Raw genomic sequence first — 24,097 nt, forward strand, 5'->3', positions numbered from 1 at the left:
CTTATCTCACCTATTCCTTTCATGCAAATATTTCAGAATGTGTTTGTGATCTTACTATAACTGCTGATGTCTGATTCTGCTGGGAGATAAGAAGGAGCCGATATCAATGACACATCCTGTGAACCGGCAGATATCTTGGTACCACTCTTGGAGTGTTTTAGTTGGTTGACAATCTATATAGATAAAAAGGAATAGTGCAATGATTTCAATGCACAGTTAAAACACAGATGTATTTATTCTGTAAAGCTGGCCACAGACGCAAAGGACTTTCCTATCTCCCGACCTGCCACTAACCATAAAGATCAAAGTCTTACCATTCAGAAGTAGTAAGAACAGATCAGCCGATGTTCTGCCCCTGACAGGGATAGTTATGTTTGACAAAGCTAGTGACAGTCTCCCTCTGAAAATCGACAGAAATTTTCTAACCTGTTCGATCAACCAAACGACCGATCTCCGCCAGACGAAAAATGTCGGGACTCTCCACACACGGTCCGAATATCATACAAATCCTCGATTCGTACGATCGGATTTTTGCATCTATGGCCAGCTTTAGGCTGGTGATGTAAGGGGCAGTACAGGGGATCAGGGGTGGGACTGATTATATGGCAATTAGCGATTGTCATTTACTTCAGTGTCCTGTTTGGATTTCCTAATTTGGAACTCCAGACTTTTCATCTGGGCAGCCTTTCCAAAAACCGGGATGTCCGGGTGAAATCTGGACAGGTGGCAGTCCCACGTCTCTGGCTAAACCTATTATGTAGTAGTTGAATTATAGCTAAGCACATTATAAAGAGAGTGCAAGATTACAGCTAGAAGGAGACACTGGAGTCTAACAATCATATACAAAGCTTATTAGTTATTCTGCGAGTTTGTCAGATGTTATTGAAGGGATATTAGGCTTGTGATGGGTTAGGCTGCAAGATAAGAAGTGTGATAAACTGGCTAGTAGTGGATTTAATGATTCTGCCGTGTTATTTCAGGCAAAACAGTCAGACAAGTACAGTAAATTCTGGTACATTTATTACAACATGGCAGGTAGGTGTGGCCTGCCCTATTGTTGCTCTCAGCTTAGACAGGAAGAGGGAAACAGGAACAGGAATGAATCAAAAGACAATGGCAAAACAGCAGGAATGCCCTTAACCAAAATGTCCACACAAGCAGAGTACTACAATAAGAATCGCCTTATGACATAAAAGTATCATATTTATATTTTGCATACTTTTCTTTCTCTACAATCATTATCAGCGCAGCATTATATTTCTCAGCCATTTGTAAGAGCTTCCAATTAGTGTTTAAAAGCAGCCCTTTTAAGGGATGATGCAGCCATGTAGATCAGAGCTGGCAACTTTTCATCTTGTTTGTTATATGCCAATAAGCTTTGTTCTTCCCCTGCCTTCCCTCTGGCTAAAATGTAAATCGCCGGTGGGATAGCACTTGGCACGATTAGCCACTTCGCTCTTTAGTAAATCCGCCCCAAAGACTTTTTTCAGTCACTCTCTATTTTTATTTTTCACCATTTTTCTAATATTGAAATTTAATTTTTAACATTTTAAAGTCTTCCTGGGGCATCTTGGGGGGGGGGGCATAGATCCAGTAAACTGTTGTAATTTGATATAAGAGTTGATATATTTCTTATGTTTGACTAAGAAGAATCCCTGAGTTTCATTTAAGGCAGCTGTTATAACTGATGGAATAGAATAGTTGGTAACGTTTAGATGTCACTGACAAATGTATCAACTAATGCAGCCAAAACTATTCATCTTCAGCACACCACTTACTTGTATTCATAGGGTGCATTTAGTCCCAGGCTGTCTCCAAGCCAAACAAGACGATTACTTTGGAAAAGAAACACACCACCATACATGGGCTCCTGCCTTTTAAAACATTTATTACATGTATTGTGGGACATTGCTGCTGTAATAAATGTTTTAAATGGCAGGAGCTGAAGTATAGTGGTGTGCTTCTTTTCCTTTCTCTAAAGCAATAAACTTTTCCCTTCTCTAAAGCAATAAACCAATTGAAATTAAAAAAAAAAAGCAAGTGTTTGCTGGCATGCTGATCATTTCATGTCAGAATCATAGATTCTATGATCAGTTGTAAGCAATGGATTTCCAGCCAAAACCTTCAATATTCATGCAAAACTATTTGCACTTTAGCTTGTCATATATATATATTTCTAAATATTCTCCCCCCCATGCACCCCTTCTATTCTGTGCCCCAGTGCTGTCGCTATGTCATTTTAACCACATTATCCACTTGTCTCCCATAGAGCTGCACTTGTCCTGGCTGCTATAACAATTAGCACAATGAACAGGCTTCATTTATATTCATATTAAAGGACAAGGAAAGTCTAGAAATGCTGTATTTTGTATACTAAACATGAATTTACTTCACTACAAGCCTAATCAAACAAATGATTTATGCTTTCGAAGTTGGCCAGGGGGGATCATCATTTTTGTAACTATGTTAAACATCTTTGCAAGACCAAGACTATGCACATGCTCAGTGTGGTCTGGGCTGCTTAGGGATAGTAATCATCAATCGTCATAAATTTCAAAAAAGCACAAGTCAAATATTATCTGCCATAGAAGCCGATACAGCAAGACTGATATCATAATAATCATAATAGGCAGACTGCACTGGGTCTAGTGTTGTCATGTAATCTAATGTTGATTTAAGTTTTTTATTGTTTAATACAAACTTTCTCCAACTCTACAGAACCAGTGGCTGTAGCAAAATAACCCTTCAATAGGGATGTAGCGAACGGTGGAAAAAATGTTCGCGAACATATTCGCGAACTTGCGTCCAAAAATGCGAACGGTTTGCGAACGTCGCGAACCCCATAGACTTCAATGGGAAGGCGAATTTTAAAAGCTAGAAAAGACATTTCTGGCCAGAAAAATTATTTTAAAGTTGTTTAAAGGGTGCAACGACCTGGACAGTGGCATGCCAGAGGGGGATCAAGGGCAAAAATGTATCTGAAAAATACATTGTGGACACAGCGCTGCGTTTTGTGCTGTAAAGGGCAGAAATCACACTACGTCACTCAGGTGATGTTTCTGGACACGGAATGTGAAAAAGCTCACACAGCTAGGTGGCACTTGGTTAAAGACTGGGCAAACAATGCCTGCAAGGGCAACGTATACAGTAGTGGATACGGAATATATTATTGCTGCTGTAAAAACATCACTCAGGTGATGTTTACGGACACGGAATTATTATTGTTATTTAGACAGAATGTGAAAAAGCTCACACAGCTAGGTGGCACTTGCATACCTCCCAACTGTCCCTCTTTTGACCACTCAACCCCCTGTCCCTCGTTTGTACTGGAAAGTCCCTCTTTTCTCTGCACTGAACAGCCAGAAAAAAAACAGTTTCTAACTTAATTGGCTTTTGGCAGAGAGCTCAGAACAGCTAACAGGTGCAAATAAGATACTTTGTAACAATTTTGACTCTGGTTGGTGCTGGTAGTGGTGAACTACTAGGAGGAGCAGCACACCAGTCCCTCTTTTCTCTGAACTGAACAGCCAGAAAAAAAACCAGTTTCTAACTTAATTAGCTTTTGGCAGAGAGCTCAGAACAGCTAACAGGTGCAAATAAGATACTTTGTAACAATTTTGACTCTGGTTGGTGCTGGTAGTGGTGAACTACTAGGAGGAGCAGCACACCAGTCCCTATTTTCTCTGCACTGAACAGCCAGAAAAAAAAACAGTTTCTAACTTAATTAGCTTTTGGCAGAGAGCTCAGAACAGCTAACAGGTGCAAATAAGATACTTTGTAACAATTTTGACTCTGGTTGGTGCTGGTGGTGGTGAACTACTAGGAGGAGCAGCACACCAGTCCCTCTTTTCTCTGCACTGAACAGCCAGAAAAAAAACAGTTTCTAACTTAATTAGCTTTTGGCAGAGAGCTCAGAACAGCTAACAGGTGCAAATAAGATACTTTGTAACAATTTTGACTCTGGTTGGTGCTGGTAGTGGTGAACTACTAGGAGGAGCAGCACACCAGTCCCACTCCCCAACACAGCTAGACTAATAGCACTGGGCTCTTATAGTAGCAAAGTAAAAAAACAAAAAAGAAAATAAAAGCAGTCCTTACAAGGACTATTGGGTTATTACAGCAGTCAGCAGATGAGATCAGAAGCAGTGCCCACAGCAGCTACATACAGAGCACTGCAGTAGAAGGTAGATTACTAGTCAGCAAAGCTAACTAAACTAAACTCACTGTCCCTCAAATCCCTGCAGAGTTCTGTCCCTACAATACAGAGCAGTATCAAGTAGATTACTAGCCAGCAAAGTTACTATCGACTGTCCCTCAAATCACTAAACAGCTCTCTCCCTACACTAGCTCTTCCAAGCACACACAGGCAGAATGAAAAAAACGCTGCAGGGCTTCAGTTTATATATGGAAGGGGAGTGGTCCAGGGGGTGTGGGGGTGGTCCAGGAGGGAGAGCTTCCTGATTGGCTGCCATGTATCTGCTGGTCTGGGGTGAGAGGTCAAAAATAAGCGCCAGCTAAGGCGAACCCAAATTGGCGAACGTCGCGCGACGTTCGCGAACATTCGGCGGACGCGAACGGCCGATGTTCGCGCGAATTAGTTCGCGGGCGAACAGTCTGCGACATCCCTACCCTTCAAAGAGAATCCCAGTTTATCTGTTTAAATCAGGGTGCATGATCTTTGTCCCTACAGCTGGAGTTGGAAACATTAGAGGGGACATAAAGGGAAAAATAAAATCCAATACAAATCTCTACACATTTGCCGACTGCTCTACAGGGAAACAAACAAAGCTGATTGAGTTCTGCACGGCTGGGAAGTAGGGCTCCCCCTGCTATTCATAAGTATGATTGTTTCCCTGCAGAGCAGTTAGGGACCGTCTAACAATTCTTATTCACAGCAGTAAATGAAGGATGAACTTCACTACATACATTCAGGTTTCTTATGAAAACAGTAGACATTTTTTAATTGAAGTATATTGGAGATAGGTTTCTTTTTCATTAAAGAAAGTAAAAATGGGATTTTATTATTTTGCCTTTATATGCCCTTTAAGCAAAGGGAGATTTTGTCACATATGCGCCTTCTATGGATATCATTGGGCAGGTGAAAAGTAAGCCAGTGAAGAGAAAGAGAAATGTACATCACATTATTGCTTTTGACCATATAGCGTTAAACACATTTTACCATATGTAGATACATTTTAATATTCATCAGGCTATATAAATTGTGTGTATTTGGATGCAATTAAAAAGCATTTCACAGCACAATAACTAACGTTACTAAGATACTAATCATGGTTTAGAAGATGGAACTGTAATATTTACAATGAGGACATGCCAGCAAAGCTTCTTGTTTCAAAAATGAAAGGCACATTTTTAAAATCAGTAAAAGTCAAGGCCATTAGTAACAAATTCCCTAATATGACATATGTTTACAATATAATTCTATTTGCATCTATTTTTGGTAAAAGCTAGCTAGTCAGTTGAATAACATGTCAAACTGAACAAAAATATGCACTGGTTAGACAACAACCTACATCTATCAAGACAAAACTTGAGTAATTCTGATCAAAACTGTTAGCTAAATTTTTAAATGAAAATGTTCCACATATATCCGAGGTAGCTTTTGGTCTATTAATGTAGAATCATCAGTTTGTCCAATAATTAGTGATGGGCGAATTTCTCCCGTTTCGGCAAAAAATTCACGAAAAAGTTGTGAAACTCGAAGATTGATGGCTGCGTCCGAAAAGTCGCTTGCATCAATTTTGATGCTGGCGTTAAAGTCAATGGGCGTCCAAATAGTGTTGACGCAGCAATTTTAACGCAAAGCGACTTTTGGGACGAGCATCCAAAAGTTTGGGACGCAAAAAATTTTGGAAATTAGCTGCGAATTTGTGACTAACAATAATATCTATAGCTTTTTCCATACAGGTGTCTATGAGTGCTACCATAGCTGCGCTTTATCCTTGCATTTAGCAACGTTTCAGGCCATGCAGCCTTTTATCAAGCTTGATAAAGGGCTGCATGGTCTGAAACGTTGCTGTAATGCCCTAAGCACTAATAAAGGGTTTTTAAGTGAAAATAATTGATGGTGCTGTTCTAATGTTCCTGCTTGTAATATCAGTGGAAAGTGGCCATTGAAGAACGTGCGTCAACCTAAGAAGAAGTGATAAAAGTCATGCTGACTGCTTGTTTTCAAAAAGAAAGTGGAGGCATGCAAATTAAACAAAATGCCAGGAATCAATAGCAAAAGGATCAGAATCCACAGCAAGTGGAAAGATAATTAATCTGGAATCTGTGGAGTCATTTAATGCCTGTTGCTTTCCTTTCCCACAGTATTAGTTATACAATGCTGAGTGCTACCAAGGCCTCAACTACTGCAGTTTTAACATTACAACATTTTCTACTGAATCTGTGGCTCTGCTTCCCTTATTTCTTCTGTCTGCACACTTTAAACCAGATGTGCCATACAATATGACTGTACAATTTGGTATATAAATACTTTCAGGAGCTTTTACCTCAGGCTCCATTACACTGGTCATGATTTCTCCAAAACTAGTTTCTTCACCTTTGCTGGAAGCTGTAAGTCCACGTTGTTCCTAGAAATAAGTCAGTGTAATAAACGTAATACTTTTTAATAAGAAGTAAATATGTATTATCCCTACCAATGTGTGTGTGTGTGTGTGTGTGTGTGTGTGTGTGTGTGTGTGTGTGTGTGTGTGTGTGTGTGTGTGTGTATATATATATATATACACACACAGTATACACACAGTAAGTTTTTTTTAATATAAATATACCGTATAACTTTTTGTTCTCTGGGTCTGACTCTTAACAATTGCAGGTAAAGTTGCTGTATCGTGTTAGCCAGTAAAAATGTTACAGGGCAACCATTTTGAAATAAAAAAAAATAACAAAAGTAGTATAAAGGTGATACCTTTATTGGCTAACTAATATAATCATAGCAAGCTTTCAGAACATTTTAGTCCCTTTTTTCAAGATTTGTAATCAGCTTGAAATAGGAACTAAAATGTTCTGAAAGCTTGCTATGATTATATTAGTTAGCCAATAAAGGTATCACCTTTATACCACTTTTGTTATTTATTTTATTTCAAAAGGGTTGCCCTGTAACTCTAAACAATGTAACATTATTCTATTCTCTTCCAGGTCAGTGAAACCCCCTCTTGTAACGTTGTTTCAGAAATCAGAGACAGGAGTACAGATGTAATGTAATCCACAGACAAATAGCTGTTTCCAATAACAATGAAAGTAGAAATATAATTCAAATATCATTAGTCTATTTTTCCCCATACAGTACTACAACAAAGACAAGATGCACATATATTATCCTAGATACTGTTTCTATGCTAATGGTTGACAATATTTGCAATATATTTGTCATTGTAATGTCACATTTTAAAAGCAATAAAAACATTCTTTAATACTGCTTAAAATGCTTTACTTTTTTATTTGAGTCTAGAACAAACATTAATCAAGAAACACAATGCACAAAACACAAATCAAGACTGTAACATAGGCAGCTAAAGAAAATTACTGAAATCAATTAAACCACAGAATTTTTCTTACCTGATATGAATGAGAACTCTCCGGTAAAGGATCTGGATTAACAGCCATCTGCTGAAAAGCATCTTTATTTCTAAAGAAACAAACAAAGTTTAGTTGCTAATTATTAACAACCTCCATTTATACCGTTTTGCTTTATCAATGAAACATCTGTATGCTTCTCTGCATTATTCTCATATACTGTACTGAAAAGTTTATTGACTTTCTTCTCTCTAATTTATTACAAAAACCTTGAACCTTATTTTACATAGTAGTTGTTGTCATGTGTGAATCCAGTTGATCCAGGGGTAAGTAATAACCACCAATCTTCACCTCAGTATGAAAATCTCCTCAGTCAGAACTGTACAGAATTAACCTGTTTTGGAGAGTAGGTGGTTGTGGGATACCTAAAAATGGACCTTCCAGAGTAGCACTACTAACATCCTAGCAAAGCTCACAACAATTTGCAGGAGCAACATCAGCTTCAGCAAAAGCAGATTTTTACACAAGTAAAATAGTCATTATAAATTCCTGGTGTAAATTGTAATATTCTCTGGGAAGATCCAGCAAATTTGTTTCATATGTGCATATACTGTATATTTGCTTGTTTGCCTAATCCCTTACCTAAACCCTAAAAAGTCACCTTTGTTATAAAATGCTTAAAAGAAAAAAAAAACATTTAGAAACTTACATTATTGAAGCAAACATTATTTCACCATTTAGCCAGCTCAACTGTGTCTGGCAGAATAGAAGATCATAGCGAGAGCAGAGGAAAGTGCAAAAAAAGGTCTCCACACTCATATACAGGTATGGGATCCGTTATCCGGAAACCCATTATCCAGAAAGCTCCAAATTACAGAAAGGCTGCCTCTCATAGACTCCATTATAATCAGATAATCCAAATTTTTTAAAATTATTTCCTTTATCTCTGTAATAATAAAACAGTACCTTGTACTTGATACAAACTAAGATATAATTAATCCTCATTGGAAGCAAAATCAGTGTATTGGATTTATTTAATGTTTACATGGTTTTCTAGTAGGGATGGGTGAATTTGACCCATTTCGTTTCACCAAAAATTTGCCTTCGGCGAAATGTCGCAGACACCCATTAAAGTCTATGGGCGTCAAAAAAATGTTGTTGCGTGTTGAAATTTCGCCCATCCCTATTTTCTAGTAGACATAAGGCATGAATATCCAAATTATGGAAAGATCTGTTATCCGGAAAATCCCAGGGCCCAAGCACTCTGGATAACAGGTCCCATACCTGTATAACATAAGATTAGCCGCAAAAGATTCTAGTTAAGAACTATATCCTCAGTTTAACAATGAAAGAAAAAGGAGCTGTGTTCCATGGTCTTAAACATCATAGTGAAGCGCATGGTAAAAGTGAAAGCATCACCTATTACAGAAGGTGTGTGGGATTATTAGTTATCCTAGCTTTACAGCAGCTTTCTCATTTGGCAAAATATTCTAAAATAATAGTTCTATATTGTTCCCAAAATTTCATATTTTAACACATATAATGCAGCTAGAATAGCATCAACATTAAAATAGCATATTGCTGATCCTTTAGTTTCTGCTGTTCCAGGAGTCAGTATGATTTATGCCAGGCAGCATATACAGGTATGGGATCCATTATCCAGAAACCTGTTATCCATAAATTTCCGAAAAGACTACATTTTATCCAAATAATCAAAAATTTGTGAAATGATTATCTTTTTCTCTGTAATAATAAAACAGTAGCTTGTACTTGATCCAAACTAAGATACTGTATAATTAATCCTTATTGGGTTTATTTAAAGTTTACATGATTTTCTAGTAGAATTAAGGTAGGAAGATCCTAATTACAGAAAGATCCATTATCTGGAAAGCCCAAGGTTCCGAGCATGCTGGATAGCAGGTCCCATACCTGTATACTGGCAGAACGTGGCACAGCATGATCAAAGACAAGCCAGTACTGAAAGGTTTATAAAAGTTCCACAGACATACATAAATATAAATATGGTCATTACATTTTGGCAACTAATTCCTAAATAGTCTACAATGAAAAAAATGTCATTTGCACGCAGTGCCAAGGTTCCCAGGTGCTTTTTATTACTCCATATCACTGCGTGCAATTGCATTTAACCTTTCCATCATGAAAAGGCTATTCATCTGATAAATGCCACCTTTCAAAGAGACATTAATTACTAACCATATTAAAGCCATCAACATTCTTAAGCCTATAGAGATGCAAGTATTTTCTGACCTTTAGAGGTTATTGCCACAAACCATATTCAGTATAATAAATGACCACCTTTTGCTCAAAGCTCCTGAAATGATCAACCTAGTCAAGCAAAATAAACTTTAATTACACTATATAAATTATTTGAATCTTGTTTCCTTCTGTCTGGGAATTCATACTTATAGCAAGCAGGCAAGAGCCATGTTGTGAACACTTATTAAGACAAGCCTTGCGTCACCTCTGAATCTTGTTTATGCACCAGAATGGGGGACCTGATGTCCATCCCCATGCACTGGTTACACAATTAAATGATAAAGAGAGAGAGGGGAAATGTGGAGAGTGCAGTGATATCTAGTAAGTGCTCCATGGTAAGTGAAAGTAACGGACTGACCTGCCTCTATGGCTAAGGCATTGAGGAGGGGCAGACAATATTTGATTGACAGCTGAGATTGTTAAATTAACTTACAACAGCTATGAATGCTTTAATAAAAAATAGAAATTCGATTACAAGTTTATTTTGAACAGGACTTTTATTATAAAGATTTTTGTGTCTGGGTGACAGGTCCACTTTAATAAAAAAGAATTTGGATTTCTTGTTTAATTTGAAAATAACTTTTATTATACAGCTTATGTCTGGGTGATAGGTCCCTTTTAAGATCAACAGTCAGAGTCTAGCCCAGCCCAGTATTCAAGAATGTTGCTGGAAACTACACTGTGCCTGAATCCCTAATAAATTGAGACAACACATTCTTTAGGTGGCAGGCAGGGGCGTTGCTGCCATGAGGTGGGTTAATAAACTAGTCTCTTTTGTTTGTGCAAGCCTCCTTATTAGGCTAGAATTTTTAAGGCATGGATGTTTATTAACATCCTCACACAACTTTCATTTTGCTACTGTACAGTATTTACTATTGGTAAGGCTAAAACAACTGGACTTGCTGAGTAATCTTGAAAATTTCCCATCTGAGAGGCTTCTTGAACTACTAATCAGTTCTGTTAGAATGTCATGTTTTCAAGATTACTCAGCAAATAGAATTGTTTTACACTAACTAATATTTAATATAAACACCTGGATGAATCAAATAATAGACACATGGTAAGAAAATATCTTGAGAAGATAATTGAACATTGTTGTATGCTCATGAGAAGGCCAAACAACGATTGTTGGCAGGAAGATTTACACAATTAGTGTTATCTGATCTACACCACCCACTATTGGTTAATTTACTCATGCGCAGATGCTATAATTCAGAACTCATAAATACACTATGACAACTAGAATGCTACTTTCTTAACACAGATTTACTGTAAGAGAAAATCTGATACTGTACATAGCTTATTCAGTAACTGACACTATAAGAAAATACACTCTTTTGTTGAAAGTCATTTAAAAAAAAAAACATTATAAGAAAATAGTACAGTACAAATATTTCCATGAAAGATCAAATGATTTTTGTTTCGACAGGAATTGTTTTGTCAAATTACTTTCCCAGATTAAGATTTTTTTATATTCAATTTTGAAATCTGACATGGGGCTAGACATTTTGTCAATTTCCCAGCTGCCTCTGGTCAGATGACTTGTGCCTGCACTTTAGGAGAAAAATGCTTTCTGGCAGGCTGCTGTTTTGTCTTCTCAATGTAACTGAAGGAGTCCCAGTGGGACATGGGTTTTTACTATTGAGTGTTGTTCTTAGATCTACCAGGCAGCTATTATCTTGTGTTAGGGAGCTGCTATCTGATTACCTTCCCATTGTTCTTTTGTTTGGCTGCTGGGGGGAAAGGGAGGGGGGTAATATCACTCCAACTTGCAGTACAGCAGTAAAGAATGATTGAAGTTTATCAGAGCACATGTCACATGACTTGGGGCAGCTGGGAAATTGACAATATGTCTAGCCTCATGTCAAATTTCAAAATTGAATATAAAAAAATCTGTTTGCTCTTTTGAGAAATGGATTTCACTGCAGAATTCTGCTGGATCAGCACTATTAACTGATTAATTTTGAAAAAAATGTTTTTTCCCATGACAGTATCCCTTTAAAGAGATACCAACACCAGAAATTAAAACATTTTTACATCTATCATAACATTGTCTAGCATGCTCTTTACAATTTTACCATACAAGCATTTTTTGGATACTTTTACATTATCTATCAGATCCCCAAAGTTCCTCTATGAAAGCCTGATATATTTGTGCCACCGTAGTCTGTTTGAAACTCTAACTGACAGGTTGAGAAGGGACAGTCAGGCTGATAAAACAATAGGGTTTCGGAAGTTAAAGTAACAATTATTTACAAAAGCAGATATCAGCAAAAAAACTGACAACATGACATATAGATAACTTTTAGAGGCACATTTCTGAAAGGTCATGTGAGCTTTTAAAAACTCCCCTAAACTGCCATAAATTCAAAATCCTACCAATTGAAATGGATTAAAATAAAAATCTAATTTTTCTAACTCGGGTGAATTCAATTGACCCAAAAACTCAATTCAAATTCAAATCGAATTTCATTCAAATTTAAAAAAACTCGGTTTGAGTTTTTTCTCCGAAAAAAACCTCAAATGTTGGGAAGGCTGCAAACAACTCCAAATTGATCCCTGGATTTCTCCCATTGACGAAAACAGAAATCGGGCAGGTTTTAGGTGGCGAATAGTCGAATTTGAGTTCTTAAAGGGCCAGAGTACGATAAATCTCGAAAATCAAATTAAATTTTTTTTTGAAAGACTCAAATTGAATTTGAATAGCTCCCTAGTCGAATTTGAAAGTTTTGACCATAAAAAAATTTGATAATTTGAATTTCGAATTTGAATTTTCAATTCAACTCTTAATAAATCTGCCCCTTCATGTACATTCATATTTTGAAAAGTAGTTTTTTTGTGTCAGTATCACTTTAAGACAGAGTTCCATGCAACTGTAATTTACCTTCAGACTTTCTGATGCATGGCACCCTTCAAAAAGTTCTGCAGGGAGTGAATGCTGAGTCAGCCACCTCAGTTACAGGACACTGATGTGGTTCTGTAAATGCCAATATGATGGTAAAGTCTCACACCTTTTTTGTAATTACCCATCAAAACCAAATAAGTGTCTACAAAGTTACTTCCTCATAGATTTGTATGCCCCTTCGTACCAAAGTCCATCTAGGCCTCTTTTAATAGCAGGTAATAGACACAGATTCAGGTAGTATTTGCAGGTAAAAATCTACAAAACACTTGTTTCTAAGTGATAATATATGAAAATACATTTTCATATAAACTGCAAATCTTATAAAGATTACACAAATACTATTTCAAAATTTTAATCTAAAATGTATGGTTTAAATAGTTGTGAGGTATTTGTAAATCACGCATTACACAATATACAGCATTTAACTTATTAATTAATAAATAATACATGTATGTTAAAGCAATTCAAAGCTTTAACAACTTGATGGTAGGATCATATTCAAACTGCTGCTCTGGCCAGATAAGGTTAAGAGGATTGGACATAATCCTTTAAAGCAAAAAGCTCTTTTGCAAGTTCTAAAACAGTTTTATTTAAGCTAGAGGAGCATGCTGACGGGCTTGCAGTAGCAAGTATGTGAGGCAGGAAGAAACTGTTGTGTAGCTGTCTTCATGGAAAGTCTAAGGCACAAGCCAACATTATCAACTAGTAACCAATGTTTCCAGGAAACAATTAAAATATATGAGTAAATAATAAATATATTTTTAAAACCAACATTTGTGGGTTGAATATGTTTTTGGAAAACTAACCTTATAAACACCAACTTGAGTGTTGAAGGGACTCCTTTTATAATCGCAGATGCATTCTGGTGGCTTTTTCCAAAAATTATCTGATTGTTGACCTACAAAAACATATATATATATATATATTAGATACCTGTGTACAGGATATATGTACTTATTTAAATCAGTAGGAAGATCCACACACCATATTGTGATAGATTTATTCACAATCACTGTGCATTATATACATTCCATACTAATATACATGAAATTTTTAATCAGGCACCCAATATATACCAGTTTGAGTGCCATTACGAAGCTGATATATATATATCTGTGTGTGTGTGTATATATAGGAGCGCACAACCAAAAGTGTAATCCAAATGCTGGGTGCCAGTCTGTAAACTTTTTATAAATATCTCTAACGGTGACGGCACTCCATAATCAACCAAACTGGACAAATCAATAGGTCTTTCAAAGGTTTATTAGGGGACCAACGTTTCAATTAATTTTCAAATCTAAAATGTCATTACAATAACATCATTATAATAAATATGCGGGTAGTATTTCTCAATCTAACAGCATCCTGAATCAGCAAAACCTTCCACAGCCAAGATTTCGAGCTTAAAAAGCAATTAAAGTAATACTGTTCATTCAGGCCTTTAGGCACTAAAGTATCCAATCATTTTATCCAATATGTCTTACGTAGTAACAACATTTGGGACCTTTCCCCTCCTCTTCTAGGTTCAGGTACAGGATCAATACAATGTATTTAAAAGGGGGTAATCTATAGCCCTTTTCAAGATAGTGCTTGGCCACAGGCTTCACTGATTTACAATCCCTGAATGCTGTGCTGATGGCAACTCTATGTCCATCCACACATGTGATATGGTGTGTGGTTTTAATTTTTTTGTCCTGTCTGCGGATGGTAAAATACTGCTCCTGGTGACATATATCTACATGAAATACAATTAGGACATCTAAAACACCTTGGTTTCCCAGACTTAAGCCAAGATGACTGTTGTCTCTGGTAACATTTCACAGGGTCTTTTAATACTAACAAATCACGTTGATTTTGTCCCCTTATATATGCCATCATTAGGACAGAGTTTGGCCAAATCCTTATCGGCCTTAATAATTGGCGAATTGTCTCTTACCAAACGGCTTACCTGGTCTGAGGTTGTATTGTACCTAGTGACAAAAGTCATCTGACTACTTCCAGATTTTTCATGTAGGTTTCTTAACTATTCACAGGCCAAATCAAGAGCTTTTCTAAGGGCTTTAGCCTCATAACCTCTGTCTCTAATTCTCTCCCACATTTCCCTAATCTGAATTTCACATCTTTCATTATTCAAATTGTTTCGTAGGACCAGACAAAATTGTGAAACAGGAATGGATTTTCTAAGTGTGACAGGATGACAACTAGATCTATGTAGCAAAGTATTCCTGTCTGTGGATTTCCGGTACAGGAAATAGTGTAACTTATCATGTTCACGCCAAACTTCCCCATCCAAAAACTGAACAGTCCATTAATCACAAGAAGCTGTAAACTTAATTGGAGTCGGTAAAGCATTTAGATAATTGATCATCTCACAAAATTAAAATTGATCACCATCCCACACTAAAAAGACGTCATCAATAAATCTTTTATAGCAAATTAACTGTTTGCCAAACTTTTGAATTGTTAACCATTTCATACTGGTGCATATATAAATTGTCATACGATGGTGCAATTGAGGCCCCCTTTGTCGTCCCAGTCTTCTGTAAATAAAATTGTTGTGCTCAAAACAGAAGTAATATATATATTTATGTATCTTTTTATAAAACTGATAAGCAGATACATATTACTGTATTACTTTTAAAACAAAAAACACAGACTGTTACATTAACTTGCCTGCTTGACAGCATGTTACATTACATATATACCATTGACATATAAAGGTCACACACTTCTCAAAAAAAAACAGTTATGTCTTGGAAGATTAAATAGAATAAAAGAGCAAGACAGAGAGAAATATTGCATAAGGGGTAAGAGATGAGAAAAATGGGGCAAAAAAATAAATAAATAAAGGAAAATGTAAGATACAGGTGCAGGACTGACAAAATGTTAAATATTTAGCAGAGTCTGAATGAAAAATGTATTTTCAGAAAGAACCACCACTCCCCCCCCCCTTTTTTTTCCGCATGGCGCCATACAAGAAAAAATTCACCCATCCCTACATATCACATTTGGTGCCAAATTTGCGAAGCAGACAAACTAAACAAAAGCTAATCAATAATTTTAAAAAACTAGTATCAAGTTTTCACTTACACTATAATGGGTTTCAGCTTTATTTTAAGGGAAAAAAGTACCTCCAAGAGCTCATCACCAACATGAATTCTTCCATCCCGTCCTGCAGGTCCATCTGGGTTTATTGCTACAACAAATATGCTCATGTGAGAACGGTCCTTGTTACCAGCTAGGCTGAGTCCGAGTCCATTCTTATCCTTTTCAAGTTCAATAATATGCAAATCTCCAGGGAGGTCAGCATATATTTGCCTTATTTTATCTAAAAAATAAAAAAGACAAAACATTTTTTTTAATTTCCCCTTAAAGTTTGTCTAAAAAGGTTTATGTAAATCCAGTATATTGCCACCAGGGAATTTCACATTGACATGGAGCCATCAGACAATACTTGAGTAACTTTTTGAATTAAAGCCCTAGGGTTACTAAAGGTAGAGAAGATAAGGAGAGAAAGAGAAGGAAAGAAAAGTGTGATATGACAAAAAAGTGGAGAAGTTGGAGGAAAGGAAGATATGAGAGTCTACCGAGGAAGGGTAGCAGAGCATACAAAATATAAAAATGATGACAAATGATTACAGGGAAAACAAAAAAACTCAAAAGCATAAACCCATGAAATGTCATCTTGGAATGTTATACTGTATGTTCACAGGGCTCTAGAGAAGAGTAAAGATGTTCATACAAAAACACAGTGCCACCCCAATGTGAAAAAGTCCACATTAGGGTTCATCCATTTATTACATATATCAGAATCTTACTCTTATTGATTACCAGGATGGATCTTCAGGAGTATCTAGAACAGGCAATCAACATTCTCCTGAAACCTTTCCCTGATTGGTCTTCAGCCTGTCTCACCCTGCCCCAAAGCAAAACTCTCCTTGAGGAGGAAGGGGGCAGCCCTAAAGTTTGGGAACTGCTGCAGTAGGCCTCAGCATGACACATAATATTTTTAGTTATTGAGGTGAATATTTAAAAGAGGCATATTTGTGTGTGGCAAAAATATGTACACCTTTGCTTTCAGTAACTGTTGTGTCCCCATTAAGCAGCAACAGCAACAAACCATTTCAGGTACAGTAAGTTGGTGATTTATTAAGATTTTAATTAAATTTTTTCTGCACAAAAACGCACAAATGCAAATTTTTTCCAAAAACTTGAATTAAGCAAAAAAAAACCTTACTAGAACGTAACAATCAGAATCTAAAAGCTGGCAAGAAGTCAATAGGAGTTACAACAGCTTCAACTTGATGAACTTTTTATTATGAACTGCCTGCTTTAGCTCCTTCCACAACTCCTTTTCCACATTCTGACTTTTAACTCTATTTTCATCTTTGAATGAACTGAGAATCCTAGAGTTTCGCATACTTTTGCCACATGCAAATATGTAACTTAGGTCACTTTCCTACAAAAATGAAACTGAATATTAACACATATTGGGCTGAACACAAATTAAAGTAGCACAGAAACATAATGATATTTCCAGGATAAATGCATTTATGCATTACATTCCAAAAACATTTTTATGGACACTGACATGAGCTTGCAGCAGAATTACCCACCACTTGGAAATCTGGCTACACGTGTGCATGGGGTTTAAGCAAAACTTTTACCATTACTGATCTTGATTAATTGCAAATATGCTTCCACTGCATGTGATGTAGCAAAATTAGACCACTGTCCTTTAACTGTAGTATAGCTGCTTTGGAAATTACAATGCCTCTGAGAGATTTTTATAACACCTTGTTAGTACAAGCTGTTAACAAGGCCAATTAATTTTATTCTGTGGGAACATATGCTTGTTCACCATGGTAATAAAATCAATGCATTCTGTTTTAAAGATTCCTTTAATTTTCTTAAACCAATTAAATAATGCCAGTTAGATAATTACAATTTCTACGGCTAATGCCAGATGGGGCTTAAAAATCGGTCTGCTGAAATACACAGACCAAGAATTATCTCCTTTACTGGCATTTGCCTCCAGTCCTGTCTAAATGTTTGATCAAGTATTGAATGTAAAATAGTGGAACAATATACCATAAAACTGTGTTTCTATGAATATTTATTGAAATGTGGTCATATAGTGACTCTTCAGAACCTGAGAAGCACTGCTGAAAATCACAAGCATGTGCAGCTTTCAGAAAGGGAAATTACAAAACAGCCATCACCTGCTTTTACAATTCAGATAAAAATTTGATACTTGCTTGATACAATCCTAGATCTGATGATTATGTCAACAATTCTGATCACCAGTACTGAAAAGCTATCCAGGGATCCAGCACATAAGAACTTGCAAGAGGAAATTTTTTTAAAGTTAAGAGAAAAGCCATGTACTGGGAAAAGCCAAATACTACTGGTGATAAAAAAAAAAACAGATGTACGTAAGCACAGCACAAACAGAGCTGTGGAGTCTGAAGCAATTTGGGGTACCAGGAGATGGAAAAATGTACTTAAGCCTAACACATTTAAATTGTAATGAAAAAAAATGCAATGTAACAATGTCCTATTTTACAGATAACATTCAGAATAAAGTACTTTTCTGCTGTTAGAATAAAGCCCAATGCATGTTCTTTTTGTCTTACTTTGGGTTTAAAGTGGACCTGTCACCCAGACACAAAAATCTGTATATTAAAAGTCCTTTTCAAATTAAACATGAAATCCAATTTCTACTTTTTATTAAAGCATTCATAGCCGTTGTAAGCTCATTAAAACATCTTAGCTGTCAATCAAATATTGTCTGCCCCTCCTTTATGCCCTGGGCATAGAGGCGGGGCAGACAATTAGTTTCACTTTCCATTCAGCACTTGCTAGAAATCACTGCTCTCCCCACATTCCCCTGTTCTTTTAACCATTTAATTGTGTAGCCAGGGCATAGGGATGGACATCAGGTCCCCCATTCTGGTGCACAAACAAGATTCTGAGTAGTGATGGGCGAATTTGCGCCGTTTCGCTTCGCCGAAAAATTCGCGAATTTCGGGCGAAATTCGCGAAACGGCGAAAAATTCGCGAAACGGCGCCGGCGTCTCGTTTTTCCGACGCCGGCGAATTTTTTACCGCGAATTTTCGCGGGCGTTTCGCGAATTTATGCGCTCGGCGCGAATCGCGCAAATTCGCCGCGAATTCGCGCCTGGCGAATAAATTCGCCCATCACTAATTCTGAGATGATACAAGGCTTGTCTTAATAACAGTGTCCACAAAATGGTTCCTGCCTGCTTGCTATAATTATGAATTCCCAGATTGAAGGAAACAAGATTCAAATAATTTATATAGTGTAATTAAAGTTCATTTTGCTTGACTAATGTGACAAAATAGAATTATGAATAGTTTTTTTGGGGTGACGGGTCCCCTTTAAAGAACGCTTGGAGTTTCTTTAATAAATAAAATGCCCTAATGACATAGGCTTAGTTATAGATTTAGACCCAAACTTGTACAGTATCCTCATTCATGCTGGCAATGACAGGCTTAGATGGTCCATAGGGTAATGCACTAGCTTCCTAGCCACGAGTTCTTTGGTTTGTTCCCAAAAGTAGTTAAAATTGCTAAACTATGACAGTGATGAAATGCCTTGTATGTTCTGTTCTTTCAACATGGAAAACACATTAATATTTTAAAACCAGAGGAATCAGAGGTGCCATAAACAATTTATATACCAACTACAAAGTCCTTAGCACAAATAATGGTTGAGGAAAACATAGCAATACAGTAGCTGAGAAGTAGTAGAGCAGGAGTATATTAATATTAAATACTGTTGAAAACTCAAATGTGAAAGGGGACCATCAGAGAAAATCAGTATTCTAAATCTGGGCCAATTGTGAGCATAGAGGAAAATTACTTTTTCTGCAGACTTCAGACAGTTATTGGGAGACCACAGACTCCACTCAGCATACACGTCTTTGCATTAAATATTCCTGAAATTCTTCAAAGTGGTGACCATGCTGTCAAACCTCAATGGTACATAATATAAGCAGGTAGCACTTAAGAGGTAAATGTCACGCTCGTCTTTAGTAAGAGCCTAGGCTGCTTTGCAAACTGACTGTATATCACAAGTTCAACACATCAATATTCTTGCATTCAACTGGACCATTTTAATACACTGAAGCACCCGAAAAGACAATGATTAAATCCAGAAGGAGTTTGCACATTTTGTGTGGCAGCAGAAACTGTGCTAATGAAGAATGGACCATAATTCAAAAGTAAACAGGGACAATGCTCAGAGCCACTATGCCCAGTTTTTAAAAGCAATAATGAAAGGCTTCTAGGGGAAAGAACTTCAGTGAGAAGCATTGTAGAATAGTTTTGAGAGGCAGATCATCAATATGAAGTGCTCTGGGGGACCTGATAAAAAAACGTTATGTTTTAGAGTAAAAAAAAACAACAAAAAAATGCTTCAGGAGAGACGGAAAGTAACTAAAGAAAGTGTAAAAACATGTTCTAGAAAATATTGAAAATCTTCATTTAGGTATTGTTTTTGTTTCAGCAATTACCTGATTCACAAACATTAGCAGTAACTATTGTCTTTCTTTCTGATTATGCTCGTTTTTCTGATTGACTTTAAGTTCAAATAAATGAAAAAAATATATAACAAGGGGGAAATGTAATAAAAGTTGCAAAGAGAAAAACAATTTGCACCAATAAAAATGTTAATTTCTTAATGTAATATTCTTCCTTAGACTGTAATTGCATTGTGAATTTTAATTGAGCACTTTTAATAAGTGCTTGAAGGCAGGGTTGGACTGGAGCCTTGTGGGCCATCGGAGGCTGCAAAACAAAGGGCCCTCCTGGCAGAACCCGGAGGCCCCCTCCTGACCTCTAAATTCCCTCAATTCGCACGCGGAAAAAAAACGCATTGCAACAGCTGGTCAGCCGGGGAGCAGGTCTGGCCCTGCTTGAAGGTGTCTTAATCTTTTGGAGCAAACATAACATTTTCAGTAAGAAATTTCATTACACATTCTGTACACTTGCGCAAACTATAACATTTGCAGTCTTTCCTCCACTGTCAAAGTTGTCGCTAAACAATTTCCATGTTCCCACGGGTCAGCTTAGTATATCTATGGTGATATCTATGGTGATTTACTAATGGAATCAGAATGCTGACTGGTGTAAATGAAGAACAATCTCTGTGTCAACGTGACTTTGCTATAAAAAAAATACAATATCCACAACATCAGTACATACTGTATAACCAAGGCAGCTCTAATAAGCTTCCCAAGAATTCCATCTTGGCATTCATATTTTAATCCAACATACTTGGAACTAGTATACATTATGCTACAAAGCAGGAAAAAGGTCCTCACATGAACTGCATTTTGGCAGCTGCTGTTCAGGTAAAAAAAAAAGTTACATATCTGCATTCCTTAGAATTATACTTTTTACTCTGTGCAGTTCAATAGAAACCCATCATGTGTTTCCACACACATAACGTAGAAAATATTTTGTGGTTACAAAAGATATAAGGCCCCCATTAAAAATAAATGTACAGCATATTAGCCGTAAGGATCACAAATTACCATTTTGCATGCGCACATGATCACTTCCATTGTAAAAAGCACAGCTTATACCAAATTCATTTATGCAACATAATCAAAGGAAAATTTTATGGCAGGGAAATACCAGGTTTGCAGGTCCTAATACTAATCTTTGAGATGCTGAAGTTTACATTATAGTTTTTCAAAATTATTTATTATTCCTTGCCAGCAGTCAATTAGACTGGTTTGATTTCCCAGTCTGCTGCCCTCACCTGCTTACTGATCCAGTCCTCAATTCGACCACTTGCATAAGTGGCAAAAGACTGGTTCAGCCCAATATTTCCAACCTCAATGAGGGCATATCAGGCTTGTTCTTTGCACTCCACAGTTTTCAACTCCCAAAGTCCCATGTTGCCGAAGGGAGAAGTGCACAGCCATCCATAGTACAAACCAGGAATCTAAATCAATTATTATGTCGGAGAACTGGAAAAGTTCCTTCAGAGATTCAGAAACCTAAACTTGGCCAATTCATCTTGCAGTTGTTCAGAGAGAACCAGACAAAATATTATATACCATTAATACACAAAAGCCATGAATATCTTGTAAGTTATATCCTTTTAAATGGAGAGTTCTGATGTCATCAGTTATAAACGGTGGGTTCTGATGTCATTTCTGTCACATGACTCACTATAATTTGTGTATTATAATAAAAAAAGTACCCCCAGTTACAAAATATGAGGATATTAAAAGTTACCTCGGAGTTCCATGACCTGTATAAAAACCTTCAGTCTCGTGTTTTTATATGGTCACCATTATATGGTTTTTATATGGTAACTTATAATATCCTTATATTTTACAATAGGGGTACTTTATTCACTATATATTTAAAGTCCACATTATTCAACAGAGTGTCATGTGCCAGAAAAGGGCTGTTTTGTTCATGAAGCAGGTTAGCCCAAGCCTCTGGTTCACTTTGAATCACACAGATAATCAATATCACTTGTTCAATGTACTAGGTGTGAGTCTAGAAGTGAAAAGTGTGTGGGAGTTGTTCAGATAGGAGTGAAACGTTTTCCAGTGCCCACTGGTATCTTAGTTTCAGGCAGTAAAACAACAGCACAAGAAAGCAACTCCTTTGAGAGCAGGGGAATGAGTAGCAGCAACAGGAGCAGAGGGTGCTTTAGCTCTAGCTAACTTTAGCTCTAGCTAAAAATTGTGCAAAATTTTTTGCACAAAGGCATAACTTTTCACATTGCGAATATTTTTCCCGTTACCGACTTTTATTACATTCCCCAATATGACTTTTACTACAGATAAAGCTGCTCCAGAGGATAAAACAAGGCAAAGTACCATAAGATTGAGGCAATAAAAATCCATGGCAATATCAAACATATTTACATAGTGGGCCCCCCAAGGCCCACTGCAGTTTGTCGCCCCTGTCCCCTCCACTTATTTGTGCATCTGGACTGGAGCAATGGGGATTGTCGCACAGGAAATTTAAAAAATGATTGTGTCTCCAGCACATCCCCAGTGTTTTTGAACTAATGTGGGTGTGGTTGGGCTGCCCTAGGCCGGGCCTAGGTGGTCTTTCCACAATTCCAGGCTTGCAAGCAGGCAGTGAACAAGCACAGGTGGTCACAATAAAGAATAAGGGAAGTTCCCCACCTGCAACATATTTGGTGTTTTGTGATTCTCTTTCCATTTTCACTAAGTGAACAAGCAAAGTCATTAACCATGCAGGGTGAAGAGTACAAATAAGGACAGTTCAAAACAAATATATAAAGTCATGACAGGGTAGGAGCACATGTATCATGTCGACACAGCAAACATATTACCAAGCACTGAATGCATGGTAAGATAGGTTATAAAGGTCTCATTTTGCTGAACAGGGAGAGACATGCATACACACTAATTACTTCCCAGGTGCTCCCTACTTATTAGATTGGTTTAGTTCTTCAGAGTGTAGAATGTGCTGGCTATACTGTAGTTAATGCATAGTACCAATTTTCCCTGGCATTTCAGGGTATTAGCAGGGGCATGTTTTCTAAATTACTAAGTTATACGCCCAGTTTCCTCATATGTGCTCATGTATTTTCATAATGGACACAATAAAAACTAACTAGAACTTTAACTCGAATAGGTAAAAAACATGGGTAAGATTTGCCTTATTCATATGCCGTTAATAGAGAAAATGCTTTGGAGTGCTCACTTAGGTTATGTCCAGTAATACTAAAGATACTCAATAGTGCCACGCTGCTTAATTTTATCTATATTGTACGTCAAATAGCCCATATATCCAATAATATACTGACACTGTATATGGGACAATATGCAATATGTATATTATGTGGACCATAAAATTGTCTTTAAGAACTGTATGTGACCAGTAAGGCGGTTGTGAATGCTGCAGTAAACTACGTAAACCTTAAAAAAAATGTAAAATTGCTCAGGGTGCTTTCCTAAGTAATTTGCATTAATCATTTTTTTTTTCATTTCAAAGCAATTAAGATGTTTATCAACTGGCAATATCATAATTTTTTTTAACAGTGCCATGTGCTGGTTAATTCCACTGTTTTCACAAAATACATTATATTAGCAGTTAAAAAGAGCTTAATATTTTTGAAATGAAAAACATATATATTGTAATTTGCAAAAGAGTATGAAAAACACCCTAACCAATTTATATTAACTTGTTTTTAAAGTTTACATACCCTTTAAGCATTTTCCCAGCAGTATAACTTCTACTTCCTAATACAGCAGGAGCTAACTATATCAGGGTAGGGAAATCTGCACCTATGTTCCACATAAGCAGAATGAATAAAGATTTTGTTGAAATTACATGCTTTCCTAGTGGAAACAG

At 36.8% G+C, this 24,097-nt stretch overlaps 1 pseudogene; it reads right to left on the reverse strand.

Annotated features, from left to right (window-relative positions):
• Positions 1-24,097, reverse strand: part of LOC108714983 — a 143,081-nt pseudogene that overhangs the window by 44,616 nt on the left and 74,368 nt on the right.

This window comes from Xenopus laevis, chromosome 4S (genome assembly GCF_017654675.1).
Source record: "Xenopus laevis strain J_2021 chromosome 4S, Xenopus_laevis_v10.1, whole genome shotgun sequence".
Taxonomy (NCBI): Eukaryota; Metazoa; Chordata; class Amphibia; order Anura; family Pipidae; genus Xenopus; species Xenopus laevis.